Consider the following 18,963-nt stretch of genomic DNA (forward strand, 5'->3'; position numbering starts at 1 on the left):
AACTCCTTTCTCAGGCACTAGCACTTTTGACAGTGGGTAATACAGGTCATTTTTCCCACCATGTTGTAGGTATGGATATCACGTTCATCTCAAATTGTGATGTATTATTTATAACGAATTTCAGTAGCAAATATACAGGGTTATTAAAAATGATTGAAGCGATTTCACAGCTCTACAATAACTTTATTATTTGAGATATTTTCACAATGCTTCGCACACACATACAAAAACTCAAAAAGCTTTTTTAGGCATTCACAAATGTTCGATATGTGCCCCTTTAGTGATTCGGCAGACATCAAGCCGATAATCAAGTTCCTCCCATACTCGGCGCAGCATGTCCCCATCAATGAGTTCGAAAGCATCGTTGATGCGAGCTCGCAGTTCTGGCACGTTTCTTGGTAGAGGAGGTTTAAACACTGAATCTTTCAAATAACCCCACAGAGAGAAATCGCATGGGGTTAGGTCGGGAGAGCGTGGAGGCCATGACATGAATTGTTGATCATGATCTCCACCACGACCGATCCATCGGTTTTCCAATCTCCTGTTTAAGAAATGCTTCTGCTTTAGCCTTTTCCGTAAGATTTTCCAAACCATCGCCTGTGGTACGTTTAGCTCCTTGCTTGCTTTATTCGTCGACTTCCGCGGCTACGCGTGAAACTTGCCCGCACGCGTTCAACCGTTTCTTCGCTCACTGCAGGCCGACCCGTTGATTTCCCCTTACAGAGGCATCCAGAAGCTTTGAACTGCGCATGCCATCGCCGAATGGAGTTCGCAGTTGGTGGATTTTGTTGAACTTCGTCCTGAAGTGTCGTTGCACTGTTATGACTGACTGATGTGAGTGCATTTCAAGCACAACATACGCTTTCTCGGCTCCTGTCGCCATTTTGTCTCACTGAGCTCTCGAGCGCTCTGGCGGCAGAAACCTGAAGTGTGGCTTCAGCCGAACAAAACTTTGAGTTTTTCTACGTATCTGTAGTGTGTCGTGACCATATGTCAATGAATGGAGCTACAGTGAATTTATGAAATCGCTTCAATCATTTGTAATAGCCCTGTATGTGTTGTGACTGCGGAGTTGAAATGCCTAGCTCTTGTCGTTCTGTTCTTCGTTAGCATCATTTGTAGAGAGGTATTTTTCGCTCGATATAAAAGTGGCTGTTTACTTGTGGGGTCTGTGTGAGATCGGGAATTGACAGGCGGGTAGCGATCCTCAGAGCTGGCTGCACGATCTGCTCGTGACTGCAGCTGCGCCGCTAATGACCAGCTTGCTAAGCCCTCTACAGCAGCGGGGGAGGGAGTGCAGACTGCAGTGCAGCGTGCTAAGCTGATTACACGGACCTGGTGGGGGGAGGGGCAGTCGGAAGAGATGCTGCGCTCGTTAGCTGCGACGCGATTGCTCGCACGTCCCTCTACCTCCCCCCCCCCCCCCCTCTGGCACCCTTTATTTTTCTCTTTTACTGGTACCCACCGCCCTCTGCAACACCCCCTCAGGAATACCCTAGTCATAAATGGAGCCTGTATTCGCTAAACAGGAAAAGGTCAGAGGTCGATAAACTTTTACACCGTCGTCAGGTTTTCCCACGAATACAGCCCCGGCACCTGCAGCGCCGCAGCACAATTTATTCTGCCAGCGGGCTTGACGAACGTTTTGTTCCTGTACTGAATCACGTCTGTCTCGAGAGCTCATTTTCATTTACGCGCCAGCGCCAAAACTGCGTGTGTTGTACCCAAGCCCCTACCACGCCGTAGCGGAGAAGCGAGGCAACTGCCCCCAATTGAAGCAGCTGATGGCCGCCATTTGCAGGGATGAAACCTAGTACTGGGGTTGTGATTTGAAGTATATGAGACGCAACAAGAGCAAATTGAAGCACAAATTAAACACATGTTTGTTTAAAAAAAAATACTGAGTATTCGAGTCTATTTTAAAAGTATACTTAAATGAATGAAGTTTCCTAATTTCCGAAATACGTCTGCATAGAGAACCGAAACTTAAGAATGTAAGGACCTTTCCTGACAAGGTGGAGCGAGTTTACATCGAGCTATTTGCATTAGATAATTACATGAAACAAGTAGCAGACAGTATGATTATTATTTAATTGACATAATTTTCCTGTCAGCTCCTGTCTGCTTTTAGCCGACTACTGTGTATATTTTGCACGCTTACTTTTGTTTAGCACAGTATTGTCTACACTCGAATTTTGGTATGATTAATTGTATTAACCCATATGACTTTAAATACCGTAGGAATTTCATTCGCACATTAGTTTTTAACACTGATAGCATCTCTGAAAGTGGTTGAGTTTGGAACATTTGATCGAATATTTGAGCATTTACGAAGTATAATCACCACCTGACAACACATGTTAAGTAACTAAACGCAATTATTCGACCTACCTCCGATCCATACTTAATATATATTTGATTAAAAATCTAAATACCTATCATGTGCCTAGTTCTCCATTCAGTTCAAGTTAGTACCTTAACCCTGTTAGTATTTTTAGTAATTTATATGCAAATAAAATATAAGTACTTGACATGCAACAAAGTACTTTTGTTTGTAATCTAACACTGCAACTTTTTCCCTATGTAGCTTGCAATTTTTGCAGCAGAAAGTTTATTAGATACAGTATAAGGTGTAAATATAGACATCACGTTAGGCCATAGAACAATCTGCTGTCACCTACATTTAGCATTTGCATTAATTGGCTTTGCAAACCCTATACCTTTTTCAAATGAGTTGGAAATCCAAATACTGTCGGTTGTTTACATAATTTTCCATGTAACAATTCTCTTCAAAATGAAGAGAATACAGCAAATGATTTGCTGTCGGTTGAAAGTTCTCTCTCCCAGTAGCAAAAATCCATTTCCGATTTAGAAAATCATTTGTAAGGGGAAACCTAAACCAAACCAAACGCTCATGATGTATTGTTTCTCCATGAAAATACTATATACAAGTAATAGAAAGTAACAAACAACCAAAAATGACTGACCTGTGAAATGTAACATTGTTTCCGTCTTCGTCTTTGTTTCCATTCTTACTGTTACAATTAAAAGCAGCACATGAACGAACCATATTTACGCACGGTTTCCCTGCAAATGGCGGCTTCAGTCACGTTCAATGTGGGGACGAGACACTAGCGCCAATGCGCGGTCTAGTTTTTATTTAGTAAGTCTATGGTTGTACCTGAATGGCGAAAGTGAGGTTATGAAGGTATATCCTTTTTATGAAAAAGTTGGCAATAGTAACAAAATGTAGGGACAAGTAACGATAACATAGTTTATTAATGACCAAAAGAAAATTCATAGTGGGCGTTGTTGTCAAAGATCCCGTGGTAAATTCTTTATACTCTGAGAATTGTTGCATAGTAGAATAGTAAGTAAGTGCAGGAATAAAATTTGGTTAGACACCGACTGAGTGGTGTGCGTCTGCCGGCTACGCAACGGTGTCGTAACCAAATGTCAACGCCGGAGACCTGAAGTACAAAAACTGGGAGGTCATTCCATCGGACTAAGCAAGAGGGAGTCCAAAATAGTGGTGGGGAGCTCGTGAATGAGTCGTTCAAATGAACGCTTCACTCCAGTGAAGTGTGAACTAACCACTCAATTTCAATGAACTGTTACTTCAAACTCTCCACAGATAGCACACTCCACACTTTTTTTCTAGTTCGTTCACTCACTCTCTTCCCCTCTCCCTCTCCCACTACATTGACGCTACGTCACTCATTCTCCCTTCACTTCAGTCCTCCCTCTACTGCCTGTCGACGAATCGCGCGGTGAAATACACTTACAACAACAGTTGCACTTTGCTTTCCCATCACCTAAATCGGCGAAGAAACCCCAAATTTCACTACTTCTACGCGATCGCGAGTTGCTAGCCATTGTATAAGCGTGAACAGACACAAAAATTGCTTTCCGAATAAAAGAAAGAGGGATTTTACCTGAAATCGTACCAATGACCACAGGTGACAGTTTACGTTTTGAATTTAGAGGGTTATTATTCTCAACAAAAATAAAATCTACAAGAAAACTTCTGAATAATTACTTAACGTAGGTATATAAACTTTGTGACAGTGGTAAACATACTCATTCTATTTTGGATTAAATTTTAAAAGGAACATAAAATTGGACTTTTCGTTAGTAGCCCTAGTTTTCAGTCCATAAACACAACAAATAAGGTTTCACTTGGCAGATGAAGACTCGTTTTGGCGCTTCATGAAAAAATGTCGAGCAAGGTTAAACGTAATACCTTCTTTACATGTGACAGGCTTCTCTATTTATCTTTCCTTTGTTCCCTTCGACTATGCTGTATTTAAGTTACCTCAGACGCTGTAAGACGCAAAACGTTACGTGGGCGTTACTTCATAGTTCGGCCATCTGTTGGTAAAATTATGAAGTATTACGAAGCTTTATTGTACGAGCGAGGCGAAGCGAGAGTAGCCGCGGCTGAGCGGCGAACTGGACAACTTCGCCAGGCTTCCGTACTTCATGAATGAACTACTTCATTTGAACGCTTCACGGCAAAGAGTGAAATGAATGAAGTACTTCACGGGAATGAACGAGTTCGACCCATCTCTAGTCCAAAAGCAACTGATTCAGTGCATTGATGACAGTGCGGAGCAACCGAACACACTTCTGTTGTAACCTCCCAACAAAAAAAATATAATAACCTCCGAACAGTAAAAAAATATAATTATATAACATTCGCGTTTAGTGTAACCTCCCAACAGTTAGATAATAAGTACAACATTCACGTTCAGCGTAACCTCCCAACCTTTTATTATCCTGTAACCTCACAATATTACAATGTGACTAACCTCTCACTAAAATTAGGGCTCACTTATAACCTTTCAATAATTGACTGTGAATTTCAACTGGTAAATTTTGTACGTCAGCAGTGCTGCGTCATGGCCCTCAAAGATCACACTGAATAAATTGAAAATTCTTACCTCAATAAGGTCGCCGGCTAACGCACATATATCTGCTCCTATAAGAAATTTTTCTGGCACAGCCCAGTGCAATGCTGGCCGACAGATTTGTCATGTAAAAAAAGAAACAGTTGATTTTTCTTTACAATAATCGGGATGACCATGGATTGGAGAAATTAGTAAATTCTTTACATTGAGATGAATGATTGTCAAAAGCTAATTTTTATAAGAAAGATTATTATTAAGAGAGTTTTTAAAAACATTTACATGAGACTTAATATAACAATAGGACATATGCGCGAGGCTGCTTTTACCTTACACTACATCGCTTAGGCACCGCCATCGCTCCCCACGACCGGCCCAGCCAACTCGATACACCAGACTGCTAGCTACTACTTACTCCTACTGCCACACAGTTACTACTGCAGTCAACACTGCTCTCTGGTCTGAGATTCTCTTATAGCTCACATATCGCAGGCAGCGCGTGAGCAATCCGTCGAAACTACATCTGCTCGAGAGCGCTAGTAATAAATTCCTTAGTCATGGACCTCTTACACTGTAACGAGGCTACATGTAGTGACTTCTCCTACAGAAGAACGCCTTTCAGGATGCAACTTCGCATAAAGGAATGCTCTGAAACTGTGAAGTTAAACACTAGAGCAGACGACAGTGCCGATAGGCTCAGAAAACAAGAACGCATTTGGTCTCCAGAATAAGGGAGATCACGTCATCGCCTGCTATAAAACATCTGCCATTCTCAAGCTCATTGGCAGATTGAGGTCATTCGATCTGCGTCACGTATACTGATGGAAGACAGGTTCTGTTAATTTGTAGGACGCTCTAGTGAACTGAATAAGTGTCTACACGGTGTCACAACGGTGACAGGCTGTGGATGGGGGCCGGGCCGATCTTCTTTTGGCGAAGAACCGTATAAGCGTCTGTAAGCAGTCGAACTTGGGCGCTGGGCGCCTGTGTCGCCGCTACTGGGTTAGTACAGGTACTGCCTTGCCCACTTGTCTTCTGTACTGCTGTTAAGTCTTTCACTTTCATGTCATCTCGACAACCGACTACAGGGGGTATGCAACATTCTGGAATCGAGCCTAAGTGCAGCTTCACTCAGCGAGAGCGCTAAGGCTCCGCCAGACGTCCACAGCCATGCTGGGCTGCGGAGATGAACCGCTGCCGCAGTCTGCTAACCGTAGGCCACGTCAGGACCTGCGCTTTCGAGCGCCACGGGCTCACCACGGTCGCTGGTAGGCAGCGCCGGGAAAAATATGGAGTGACTGGAAAACTCTTGCCAATAAATGTTTCTCAACTGCTGTTTCATTAGCGACTCGGCGCTCCACAGGATTACTAATCCTTTTCGCTCTATGTCCTGATGACAACACGAACGTGGCTCCGGTCGGAACAGAACTGAACAACAGAAAACGTATCGCCTAGCCATTTCAAAGCACACAAATTTATTTGCTTGAGAAAATACCGGGTTATTACAAATGGTTGAAGCAATTTCACAGCTCTACAATAACTTTTTTATTTGAGATATTTTCACAATGCTTTGCACACACATACAAAAACTCAAAAAGTTTTTTTAGGCATTCATAAATGCTCGATATATGCGCCTTTAGTGATTCGGCAGACATCAAGCCGATAATCAAGTTCCTCCCACACTTGGCGCAGCATGCCCCCATCAATGAGTTCGAAAGCATCGTTGATGCGAGCTCGCAGTTCTGGCACGTTTCTTGGTAGAGGAGGTTTAAACACTGAATCTTTCACATAACCCCACAGAAAGAAATCGCATGGGGTTAAGTCGGGAGAGCGTGGAGGCCATGACATGAATTGCTGATCATGATCTCCACCACGACCAATCCATCGGTTTTCCAATCTCCTGTTTAAGAAATGCCGAACATCATGATGGAAGTGCGGTGGAGCACCATCCTGTTGAAAGATGAAGTCGGCGCTGTCGGTCTCCAGTTGTGGCATGAGCCAATTTTCCAGCATGTCCAGATACACGCGTCCTGTAACGTTTTTTTCGCAGAAGAAAAAGGGGCCGTAAACTTTAAACCGTGAGATTGCACAAAACACGTTAACTTTTGGTGAATTGCGAATTTGCTGCACGAATGCGTGAGGATTCTCTACCTCCCAGATTCGCACATTGTGTCTGTTCACTTCACCATTAAGAAAAAATGTTGCTTCATCACTGAAAACAAGTTTCGCTCTGAACGCATCCTCTTCCACGAGCTGTTGCAACCGCGCCGAAAATTCAAAGCGTTTGACTTTGTCATAAGGTGTCAGGGCTTGTAGCAATTGTAAACGGTAAGGCTTCTGCTTTGGTCCTTTTTCGTAAGATTTTCCAAACCGTCGGCTGTGCTACGTTTAGCTCCCTGCTTGCTTTATTCGTCGACTTCCGCGGGCTACGAGTGAAACTTGCCCGAACGCGTTCAACCGTTTCTTCGCTCACTGCAGGCCGACCCGTTGATTTCCCCTTACAGAGGCATCCAGAAGCTTTAAACTGCGCATACCATCGCCGAATGGAGTTAGCAGTTGGTGGATCTTTGTTGAACTTCGTCCTGAAGTGTCGTTGCACTGTTATGACTGACTGATGTGAGTGCATTTCAAGCACGACATACGCTTTCTCGGCTCCTGTCGCCATTTTGTCTCACTGCGCTCTCGAGCGCTCTGGCGGCAGAAACCTGAAGTGCGTCTTCAGCCGAACAAAACTTTGAGTTTTTCTACGTATCTGTAGTGTGTCGTGACCATATGTCAATGAATGGAGCTACAGTGAATTTATGAAATCGCCTCAATCATTTGTAATAGACCTGTATATACTTGCAAACACATCAAACAATTTCTAGAAGACTTCTTCACTTTTATCTTTTGGATCTTGTTTTGTATTCTAGGTGCCAAACAACATTAAAATAACCAGAATGAGATTTTCACTCTGCAGCGGAGTGTGCGCTGATATGAAACTTCCTGGCAGATTACAACTGTGTGCCGGACCGAGGCTCGGGACCTTTGCCTTTCGCGGGAAAGTGCTCTACCATCTGAGATACTCAAGCACGACTCACGATCCGTCCTCACAGCTTCAATTCTGAAAGTACCTCGTCTCCTACCTTCCAAACTTCACAGAAGCTCTCCTGCGAACATTGAAATAACTTTTCTCGTCAAATAACTCTGACTCTTTCACTAATGAAACCATTTTCATTACATCATGTTTATTTATTTACTTTTTATGCATAGTGTACACTTATTTCTGTAAAACTTATATACCAGTACCCTTTAGATTTCAGGTATTCCGTCTCTCTTATAGGAGAACACTAGTAGGAAAAAATACCCAGATCTTGTGCAACTTTTTTAGTGTATTACGGAAGTAAGGCAAACAACACAATAAAAATCAGGAAGCGAAGCAAGCACGAAATCTAATACTGTATAATGGGCTGAGCCGGACCACAATGGATGAACTTACAACGTTAGCAGCATGTTAGGAAATTTAGAACTCCGCACCATCTATTCATCATCGGCGTCACACAGCTTTCGTGATGTCGTTAGCTATTGCTTTACACGCAGGAACGAAAGGTGCATGTACTTCGAGAACCGGCAGTCGATTTCTGACAAGAAAGTCGCTCGTGTAAAACTGGATTCTCGTACATAGCAATTCCCACTGTTGAAAAGAGTACTGACAAAAAAGTTTCAGAACAAACATCACAAACCAGGCAGGTTATAAAAGCACTCCATCCTCAGGCCACAAGTGGCCGATCGGGACCACCCGAACGCCGTGTCATCCGCAGATGAGGAGGCAGATAGGAGTGGCGTGTGGTCAGCACACCGCTCTCCCGGTCGTTATGATGGTTTTCTGTGACCGGAGCCGATACTATTCGGTCGAGTAGCTCCTCAATTGGCATCACGAGGCTGAGGGCACTCCGAAAAATGGCAACAGCGCATGGAGGCCCTGACGGTCACCCATCCAAGTGCCAGCCACGCCCAACAGCGCTTAAGTTCGGTGTTCTGACGGGAACCGGTGTATCCACAGAGGCAAGGCTGTTGTCAGGCAAGTTATAAGGGTTGTGCACAACTTTTTTGTACGTTTCATGTGATAATTCGAGATGCACGTTCGAGTTTGGACAACGTAACCTTCTCTTGAGGTTCCACTTCATATCTCCAACCCGCATATAGCCGCTAGGCTACAATGAAAGCAAAAGAATCTGCCTCCGAGTTAACAGTTACCTAATTTTTTACAAAGATCGTGATACATGGGTTGTCTAAAATCCAACTTTATTCCACGACTGGATTCGATCTTCGTCTATCATCCCGGTCTTCTGTACACGCAAAGAAAACAGGGAAACATGTAAGTATGCATAATCAAAATACACTAAGAGACAAATCAGCATAATGCAGCAAGAGCTTGCTGTATATACAACAGTTTCAATTTTGCGAGTGCATCGGAGATTCATTGAGCACAGTTGTAAACCGCATCATAAAATGAGAAAAAATATTTAAATAATGATATCTAGAAAGATGGACCACATAAATATCGTGTCTCTTCTTGTAACTGAGCCGGCCGAGGTGGCCGAGCGGTTCTAGGCGCTACAGTCTGGAACTGCGCGACCGCTACGGTCGCAGGTTCGAATCCTGCCTCGGTCATGGATGTGTGCGATGTCCTTTGGTTAGTTAGGTTTTTGAGTAGTTCTAAGTTCTAGGGGACTAATGACCTAAGAAGTTAAGTCCCATAGTGCTCAGAGCCATTTTTTTTCTTAAATAATTTCTATCACGTTAAACTATACACCTCATAACGGAATGAAACCCAAAGAGAACGAATTGTTTATACACACAGCCACTTAAACGCTAATGCAACGATACAGCCCAACGTGTGGAAGTCAAGAGAAGCTAGGTGTGAAGGACAACTAGAAACATAACACAAAATTGACTTTGACTCTCCTGTACCATTGCCCTACTTCTTTCATGCTAACCTATTGTCAAAACTACACAATAAATACGAAACGCCGCTATCATTTATTTTTCCTAGTAAAACAAAACTTCTCCCTTTTACAATCACAATTTATTTTCCTTGATGTTGTAAAATGTGTTTTGCACTTTTAGAAAATTGTTTGCTGGAAGCACCATGAGGAACACCACCTACCTCATGTCGTTGAGGCCTCTAAGATATTTTTACAATAATGGGACCCGAGTTTGGTTCTATTTCATTATAACGTTGATTCATTCGTTACAAATTTATACTCACAGTTTACATGTAGCAGATCTCTTCCCTACAGCTCCGATCTTGCTTCAGCTGTGTAGGCTGGGAGTACAGCGATATTCTACAGATGAAAGGCGTTGTGGGCATGGCACGACGACTGCCTACCAACGCCAGAACGTACCTGCAAGGAAGGAAAAAATCAGTTTAGCAGAGGGCTGGTAGAATGAAGATACGTACCAAGTACAGCTCGAGTAAGATAACTTTGTGATTGACACACTGCATGATGTTGTTAGTATGTGTGAACTTATATTTTCACCCTCGTCCTAAATGTATTTGTATTTACATACATAAGATTTTTCTGTGTCAAATGGAGTGTTAAAAAGTACACCTCCAATTAAATTGGTTATAATTCAAATAATGTATACGCTACATAAAAGCCGACAGCACCACTTACACGCACACGATATTGTTCTCTATAGTGATATGACACACTTGTGCATATGGAGGTATTAACGAACGTGGCAAGATTTGCAATTGCTAAATATGTCGCAATCTCATCCCCCCCCCCCCCAAGTCTCTCTCCATTTCCGCCTAACCCCTCTGTCTGTCCATCTCCTCCTTCCCCCTCTCTCTGCCCATTTTCTCTCAATCCCACTCTCTGTTCATCTCCTGTTCCCTCTCCCTCTCTCTCTCTCTCTCTCTGATCTTGAGCCTTGTTTATTGTTACTGCAAACGAAATCTCGATGGGGAACTGAAGTCACGTAAAATGAATGGGTAAATCGGATGGGATCACTAATATAAGCGCTGCAGGAGAGATCTCTCCAACTGCTGGATCTGTGAAGACGGTAGGTTCAATAACAGTATTTCTCACAGTGTACCGGGGGGAGGGGGGGGGGGGATTGCAAAGTTCCAAATGATTCAGATTCCATAATAGTACTCTCCAAGAACATTTCGAGATTTTTACCAGCAACGTGTTCCCTTTCTGTATTACATATCTATTAATGTATCATATACTGGGTGGTTGTAATTGAACTTTCCCTTTTTAACACGTTATAACACGAAACTAATTATCGTACGAGGACCAAAATTGGTGACATTAATGCCAAGGACATGGGGAAGATAAATAATGCATAATCAAGTCAATTGAGACACTTTTAAAGTGCTGCTACGGCACATCATACCATTACATGCCGGTACCATTACTGCTACAAGAGGGACTCAATATGGCACCCGTCAATGTCAAATGGTTCAAATGGCTCTGAGCACTATGGGACTTAACAGCTGTGGTCATCAGTCCCCTAGAACTTAGAACTACTTAAACCTAACCAACCTAAGGACATCACACACATCCATGCCCGAGGCAGGATTCGAACCTGCGACTGTAGCAGTCGCGCGGTTCCGGACTGAGCGCCTAGAACCAGATCAGCACATGTGATTGTTCCCATGGTAAACCCTGTCTTTAAGGTAGCTCCACAACCAGAAATCACAGTGAGTGACATCAGGTGATCATGCCGGCCAAGCATTTGGAAACGATGGAAACGATCGGCTGATAATTCGATCGCTTCCAAATGTGTTTCGAAGCAGGTGAACTTCAGGAGCTATTTGCGGTGGGGCTCCATCTTGCATGAAAACTGTTGAGTTCAATGAGTCTCTCTCTTGTAGGGCGCGTAAGGCACGCTGCCGAAGGAGTAACGCTGAGCAGTCACGCTCCACGTCTTTAGTCCTTAAGCACCAACCTGTTCAAAAAAAAAGAATGGTCCAGTGATGAACGTAGCCGTGAAGCCACACCATACGGTGACAAGTTCGCCACACACAGAAATTTCATGCACAGTGACGGGAAGTGAAGATCCCCACACTCGGTAAATCTTTATGTTCACCTGTCAGAGAAAAACGAGCTTCTGTCCATAGGACGGTCCAGGAACAGCCCTCGTCAACTTCAGTCCTTGAGAGAAAGTGGAGAGCTAAGTAAACACGCTCTTGTGCGTCCTGTGGTGCAAGTCGCTATACGATATGCATCTTGTAAGGATACCATAGTTCGAAGCATCTTCCGTACAGTGAGCCACGGGATGTTCAACTGTCGTGACACAGAGTGCGAACTGCCTGACGATCGGGAATTGCGCGCAGCGTTGTGTGCGACAGCAACAGCGATTTCATCAACCACCTGTGGTGCAGCCGGTCGCCCGGTCGTTGTGGCCAAGCGGTTCTAGACGCTTCAGTCTGGAACCGTACGACCGCTACGGTTGCAGGTTCGAATCCTGCCTCGGGCACGGATGTGTGTGATGTCTTTAGGTTAGTTAGGCTTTAGTAGTTGTAAGTTCTAGGGGACTGATGACCACAGACGTTAAGTCCCACAGTGCCCAGAGCCATTTGAACCATGTTGCAACTGGTCGTCCAGTTCTCCAGTTGATTCGAATTTCATCATGCTCCGCCCAGCAGGTGGAGAAAGAGGACCCTTCCGTGATCTTTTCAGCCGGCAATATTCTCGAAGTGCAGCTGCAGCATTACTATTGTTTTGATAATAGAGGTGCTCCTTTTGCTCAAGCTCATGATGACACGTTAACAAGTGCACCGTGACTGGACAGGTGTGTGACGCTATGAATCACGATGACTGATCACGACACCTGGTGATTATAGTTGGAACTGGACGGTGGCGCTGTGACGCGTGGAAATCATGCACCTCATACTCTGGGCATTAATCATACCAAGTTTGGTACTCCTACGGTAATTAGTTTCCGTGTTATAACGTGTTAAATAGGGAAAGTTTAACAATAACCATTCGGTATATTAAAGAACGTGCACATTATGTGTGTTCGAACTTTTATGAGAGTATCGTGTAAAAACCTGAAGTAAGGTGCCGAACTTTTCGCTATTGTTGGCAACAATGTTAAACTACGACTTGTCTTCATACAGAATTTTGTATTTTATATATATATTTATATACCGTGTATATTTAAAATACGTAGTCTATGTCTGACCGAACGTTTATTAGAATATTCTGAAAAAAATATGAAATAAATCAGATAAGAACTTCCAAGACTTTTGCTACGTACTTTTTCCTTTTATATATTTATATATACGTGAAGCCTATGTCCGCCTGAACGTTTATTATGTTATCATAAAATTTGAAACAAATCGGTGAAGAACTTTTCGAGATTTTTGGTAACAACATTAAACTACAGCTTAACGTTGTTACACGAAAGATTTCCTTGTATATATTTATTTTAAAACTTGCACGTGATCGCACGATATTTTGTTTTCATTAATATTTAGTATAATATGTATGTCAGAATGTTTTATAAGATCGGAACGTAACTAGCGATGGAGGCGCTCATTTTAATATGTTTGGTTTTAAGAGAAACAAAGCACTTACAATGATAGCCATTTTAACGTGACTTTGTGAACGTGACTAGCGTGATCTGGTTTATTGTATTTTAAATAGCCTCCCGGCCTTTTGTGGCGTTCTTTGGCGGGCAATTAGTGATTATGCATGGGCAGTGGTGCGTGAGTCTGGTAAGCTTTCGGCAAAAGATGAACTTAGTTTCCGAGAGGCCAACCAGGCACATCGTTTCAAAATGGAATAAAAACAATCGATTTAATCTGTTATAGGAAAACACTCGACTCTACTAATATCGGTAACTGTTAGTCCTTTAATGTTACAACTGGATCTTGACTTTTTTCTCGAGGCTGAGGCACGCTTATAACGGGTGAAAAGGAGCATTCATTTCCCGCGTAAGACACTGATGCCTAAATGGGAGAGTCGCCGGTAATAGCTTTACTCCCTGTCAAATTTCTAGGGTCTTTTGCAGAACAAACAGCAACGCCGGCCGTTGGTGGCCGAGCGGTTCTGGCGCTACAGTCTGGAACCGCGCGACCACTACGGTCGCAGGTTCGAATCCTGCCTCGGGCATGGATGTGTGTATTGTCCTTAGGTTAGTTAGGTTTAAGTAGTTCTAAGTTCTAGGGGACTTATGACCTCGGCAGTTGAGTCCCATAGTGCTCAGAGCCATTTGAACCATTTGAACCAAACAACAACAAAAACGTCGCGTTTTCTAAGATCTTTAATAAGGCACATTAGTTACTGCATATTTTAGTATACGAACAAGTAGGTCCGAAAACAAGTAAATATAGCCCTTAAGCTTACCCAATACGTAAATGAAGTGGTAGGCCACGTTTTGTTGTTCAGAAATGTCTGAAAACGTGACGTCGCCAGATGAAATTGTTCCCTCCACTCCAAGCTAAAACTGTTTGAAGATGGGTTATAGAAAAAAGGATTTTAGAAATTGAAAGTAGAGCACTTTCGGAAAATGTGAAGTCAGCTGCTTCAGGCAGAGCTGAAGCAAACGCTGAAATATACTGACACGCACCTTCAAACTAGGCTGCCATATCTAACGCCCATAGCCCTAGCTTTTTGTTTCAACGCTAGGGAGACAGTGATGAACATTGTTGATTACGCAGCAAAGATTGTGGATTTCCACGTCTCAGCCATGTAGATATTCTGAAGGAATACAAATCGCTCGAGACATGAATGAAAAAGCAACTTTCCACGCCAGAAGAAAAAAAATAAGACTTTCTTGAGTATCTATTGTGTTGGTGGCAGTTTGGCTTCCGCGTTCAAATACAGCCTCGGAGCGATAGTGTTCATATCCTGGTGAAGTGCTGCCGGTGCAGTGGCATAAAGTACCGGACGTAAACTTGGAAGATATGACAATGCTATCTTTTGAAAACCTATCAACGCTGTTTGTTTTTTACTTGATTAAATTTAATAGGTTGTTGTAAAGGGTTCTTTTTCAAATAACGAAAATAAATGAGTGAAGTCAGTAACAATAATGTAATTTATATTTATGTTCCAAACCCACGAAAAATAAACGCAAAATACGTCTATTTAAAAAAAAGGGATAAACATTTGCTTTGATGCCTTCCTAAGAGACAGTCTCCGCTCATTCTCAATTAATTATGTAAGTGCAGACCAGATATGGTTTGAATCCAAACGAATAGTACCAACGGTAATTGAGACATATACAGGGCATCCCATTTATCTTGATAACTCTAAATAACTGTTTGTCCAGATGCAAATTACAAAATGTTTCAAGCAAATGTTCTTTAGCCGTCAGGGGTACATCAATCATCATGATTGCCTTCGTTGTAGCTTTGTTTTTTACAAAGACATGAACAACGGTATGACTTTTTTAAATGGCACTCTGTATTTTTTATTTGTTAATTCATTTCCTCTCCTAAAGAAGTATTCAAAAATGTATGGCAGTGTACCATTCACTGAAACAAAACATTATTAAGTACATAACACAACTTTGACGTTGCCCCCAGCGCTTAGTGCAGGTACTCGGGGTCATGGAACACATCCACGTGCAAACATTGACAGAGGTCAAATGTAAACATAAGTAGAATGCACAACCGTGATTCCGTCAACCATCGTCAGTTGAAGAGTTGTGTGAGTAGATGCACACCAACGAAGAGAAGGTAGAAATGCTACTCATCTATGGGGAATGTAAGTCAGCAGAACAGTAATTGCAAAACTGTTTCCTTATGTACGGGTACATTGAGTACAGTAGTTTAGTCCTTTTAAATACTATTGTGTAGAGTAGGCATACAGTAAAGGCTGTCCTTCCTACGTTTCTTTTATTGTTGTTGTTGAAAGCAGGCGAAATGCTACGCAGGCAGCGGAACTGTACTGAGAGCGATATCCTGACAAGAATCCATCTTCCCGACGGATGTTTCCTCGTTTTGTTGCAACGCTTCAGGAAACGGGAAGTTTCAACCCACGACAACGCAATCGTCTTAGCACTCGCACAGAAGAAGCTGCCGAAGTTACTGTTCTCGCTTCCGTTGCTATCAATCCACATGTGAGCACACGACAGCTTGAACACGAGATTGGCATTCCTTAAACCAGTGTACATCGTATTCTTGTACGTCACCGGTTCCATCCTTACCATGTACACCTACATCAAAGAATTGCATGGAATTGATTCTGTCAGTGGGCACAGTAGCAAATCCTCGCCAACCCGAACTTCTTCTCCAATCTTCTATTTACCGATGAATGTTCCTTCTCAAAGGACAGGTAAATACAAGGAACATGCATTATTGGTCAGGCAACCCACAATGGGTTAGACAGGTGGAACATCAGCGTCAATGGAGAGTTGACGCCTGGTGTGGGATGCTTGGTTCTACAATTATTGGCCCTTATTTCATCGATGGTAGTCTAAACGGCACAGCTTACCTCAGACAAATTCTTCCTCCTCTTCTGGATGAAGTGCCGCTAAGAACCAGAATGCTTATGTGGTATCAACACGATGGATGTCCAGCACATAATGCCTTGCGTGCACGTCGCGTTCTGAACCGAAGGTATCCTGCCAGATGGATTGATCAAGGAGGAACAGTTACTTCGCCAGCTAGATCTCCTGATTTAAATCCTCTCGACTTTTTTCTTTGGGGACGCGTTAAAAACGTTGTCTATCGTGACATTCCAACAACTCCAGAGGACATGCAGGAACGTATCGTGCTTGCTTGTAATTCTCTTCAGCAGGCAACACTGGAAGCAGTAAACAATTCTTTCATTCAACGAGTGCACCAGTGTATCGGTGTCCAGGGTCACCACTTTGAGCACCTATGAATTTTCTACTCCTGGGCAATGGTACAGGAGAGTCAAAGTCAATTTTGTGTTATGTTTCTAGTTGGCCTTCATTTGTTTCATGACAACTCCAGCAAATGGACGAGTTTGTGATCCCGGGCCCAAAGTCAATGTTGTGTTTTGTAATTAATAACGTTGTGTTTCAGTGAATGGTAGACTGTGATACATTTTTGAATAGGTCTTCAGGAGAGGAAATGAATTAACGAATAAAAAATACAGGGCGCCATTTAAAAAAAGTCATACAACTGTTCATATCTTTGTAAAAAACAAAGCAACAATTAAGGCAATCATGCTGATTGATGTACCCCTGACGGCTAAAGAACATTTGCTTGAAACATGTTGTAATTTGCATCTGGACAAACAGTTATTTAGGGTGGTCAAGATAAATGGGACATCCTGTACAACAAATAGATTAATAAGACATTGTTCTGAGCCCCGAAGGTTCACAAAATAGGTCAGGCTACTGTTCCGGAATCAACGAAAAAAGGGTGCCAAACTTAAAAGGTTTACAGACGCCCGAAATCCAGCACGAACTTCAGTACGAGATGCTTTTAATAGCTTCCACAGTGAAAACGAATGGAAAATTCACAGAGATTCTGATGGCACCTAAAATATACCAGCGGCTACACACAATGAATGTATTTACTGTGCGGTAACAATGACGATATTACCAATGACAGTGCCACGAAAGCAGAGTTACTAAACACGGTTTTCCGAAATTCCTTCACCACGAAGACGAAGTACATATTCCACAATTTGAATGAATAACAATTGCCAACATGAGTAACTTAGAAGTAGATAATCTCGGTGTAGTGAAACAGCTTACATCACTTAATAAATAGAAGGCCCTCGGTCCAGATTATATACCACTCAGGGTCCTTTCAGAGTCTTCCGATGCAATAGTTTCAAACTCAGAAATGATACACAACCGCTCGCTGGTCGAAAAATCCGTACCTAAATACTGGAACGTTGCAAAAGTCACACCAATACCCAAGAATAGAAATACGAGTAATCCGTTAATTATAGACCCATGTCACTAAGGACGTTGCAAAAGTCACACCAATACCCAAGAATAGAAATACGAGTAATCCGTTAATTACTGACCCATGTCACTAAGGTCGACCTGCAATAGGATTCTGGAACATATGCTATACTCGAACATTATGAATTATCTAGAAGAAAACGATTTCCTGACAAATAGCCAACACGGATTCAGAATATCTCGTTCTTCACCAAGTAATGAATGCTGTCGACAAGGATGTCAAGCTAATTCCATATTTTTAGACTTCTAAGTGACTTCTGATACCCTTTCCTCACAAGCAACTTCTAATCAAATTGTGTGCCTATGGAGTATCGTCTCAGCTGTACGACTGGATGAGTGATTTACTGTTAGAAAGATCAAAGGTAATTGACGGAAAGTTATCGAGTAAAACAGGAGTAATATCCGGCTTTCCCCAAAGGAGTGTTATAGGCGCTCTGCTGTTCTTGGTCTATATAAAAAATTTAGGAGAAAATCTGAGCAGCCCTCTTAAATTATTTGCAAATGATGCTGTCATTTACCGTCTTCTAGAGTCATCAGATGACCAAACTAATTGCAAAATGATTTAGACAAGGTATCTGTATGGTGCGAAAGGTGGCAATTGAATCAGAGTAATGAAGTTTGAAGTCATCTACGGGAGTACTAAAAGGATCCGCTAAAATCTCACAAATATAAAGGCTGTAAATGCAACTAAATCTACATCTACATCTACATCTTCATTCATACTCCGCAAGCCACCCAACGGTGTGTGGCAGAGGGCACTTTACGTGCCACTGTCGTTACCTCCCTTTCCTGTTCCAGTCGCGTATGGTTCCCGGGAAGAACGACTGCCGGAAAGCCTCCGTGCGCGCTCGAATCTCTCTAATTTTACATTCGTGATCTCCTCGGGAGGTATAAGTAGGGGGAAGCAATATATTCGATACCTCATCCAGAAACGCACCCTCTCGAAACCTGGACAGCAAGCTACACCGCGATGCAGAGCGCCTCTCTTGCAGAGTCTGCCACTTGAGTTTGCTAAACATCTCCGTAACGCTATCACGCTTACCAAATAACCCTGTGACGAAACGTGCCGCTCTTCTTTGGATCTTCTCTATCTCCTCTGTCAACCCGCCTTGGTACGGATCCCACACTGATGAGCAATACTCAAGTATAGGTCGAACGAGTGTTT

General features: G+C 42.8%; 1 protein-coding gene and 1 pseudogene across 1 annotated transcript in view; both read right to left on the minus strand.

Annotated features, from left to right (window-relative positions):
• Positions 1-18,963, minus strand: part of LOC126419876 (high affinity copper uptake protein 1-like) — a 467,132-nt gene that overhangs the window by 132,862 nt on the left and 315,307 nt on the right. The window contains exon 3 of the mRNA XM_050087126.1: positions 10,159-10,294. The gene's annotated coding sequence lies outside the window, so the exon portion shown is untranslated. The remainder of the gene's footprint in view (positions 1-10,158; positions 10,295-18,963) is intronic.
• LOC126420016 (5S ribosomal RNA) lies at positions 8,848-8,965 on the minus strand (annotated as a pseudogene).

Source organism: Schistocerca serialis, chromosome 9 (genome assembly GCF_023864345.2).
Source record: "Schistocerca serialis cubense isolate TAMUIC-IGC-003099 chromosome 9, iqSchSeri2.2, whole genome shotgun sequence".
NCBI classification, from domain to species: Eukaryota; Metazoa; Arthropoda; class Insecta; order Orthoptera; family Acrididae; genus Schistocerca; species Schistocerca serialis.